Source organism: Octopus bimaculoides, chromosome 9 (assembly GCF_001194135.2).
Source record: "Octopus bimaculoides isolate UCB-OBI-ISO-001 chromosome 9, ASM119413v2, whole genome shotgun sequence".
Taxonomy (NCBI): Eukaryota; Metazoa; Mollusca; class Cephalopoda; order Octopoda; family Octopodidae; genus Octopus; species Octopus bimaculoides.
The window spans coordinates 32597832-32598892 of NC_068989.1; the positions used below are offsets into that span (position 1 = coordinate 32597832).

The following is a 1061-nucleotide window of genomic DNA, read 5'->3' on the forward strand; positions in this document are numbered from 1 at the left end:
ACCTGATCAGACTGGAGCCTAGTGCAGCCTCCTGGCTTCTCAGACTCCAGTCAAACCGTCCAACCCATGCTAGCATGGAAAACGGATGATGACGATGATGATGATGATGGTATATGAAGTACTAGCATTGCTAGAAATAAGAGTAAAAATATATTTAAATAAGGCACCATTTCATGGAAAATACAAGCTGCAAAAATCAACGGATGAGCAAAATTTAACTTACCATTGCATTTGGAAGTTGCAAATGAGGATCACAGTTATCCCTGTATCACAGGACTTTGAGCTTTGAGATATTTTCCTTAGTTCTGATTAGTAGGCCTCACTGTTAGCCAAGGGTTAAATTTATTCTCGCTTTTATACCTGTTAAAATTGTTGAAAGACCAGTGACAAATACAAACGATATTAGTCTATAATTGTACATAAATAAATAAAGATATTATTATTATTATCAACAAATAATAACAATAATAAAATAAGTGGCCAGCAAGCATCAAAGCCAAAATTTAGAAATTTATAATTAATTATTAATTATATTTGAGGGTACATGAAGTACCAGTGTTGCTAGCAATAAGAGTTGAAAAATACTCAAATAAACGCCTGTTTCACCGAAAATACAAAAGGCTGAGGAAAATCGAGGGATGAGCAAAATTTAACTTACCATTGTAGCTGAAAGTTGCAAATGAAGATCACAGATATTCCTATATCACGTGATTTCAAGCTTTCTCATATATATATATATAATTAACATAATATGGTAAAAATTCGATATTAATTAATATCAATTTAATACCAGGAAACTAGCACATTAAAAGAATCAGAAGATTCATGAAAAAATTTTTTGGGAGATCCTAAAACGATTATAGTAGTTGTGTATATAAGATTGACCAGTGACCGGTCTGTTAATATGCTCGAAGAAGCTCACTTAAAAAATTCTCAAATACGGATTCAGCAGAGCAAAAACAGGCGGGCTAGACCAGTGAAAATTGTACATACCTCGATTATCTGCAGACTATAGTTTCAAAATCAATACTTCCAAAATAAAAGTATCTATTTATCATCAG

The 1061-nt window shown here is 32.5% G+C and overlaps 1 protein-coding gene across 2 annotated transcripts in view; it reads right to left on the minus strand.

The window, feature by feature from the left end:
- LOC106869896 (mediator of RNA polymerase II transcription subunit 1) overlaps positions 1 to 1061 on the minus strand; it is a 207940-nt gene that overhangs the window by 170254 nt on the left and 36625 nt on the right. For both annotated transcript variants that reach the window (XM_052970566.1, XM_052970567.1), the window contains exon 3: positions 224 to 360. The gene's annotated coding sequence lies outside the window, so the exon portion shown is untranslated. The remainder of the gene's footprint in view (positions 1 to 223; positions 361 to 1061) is intronic.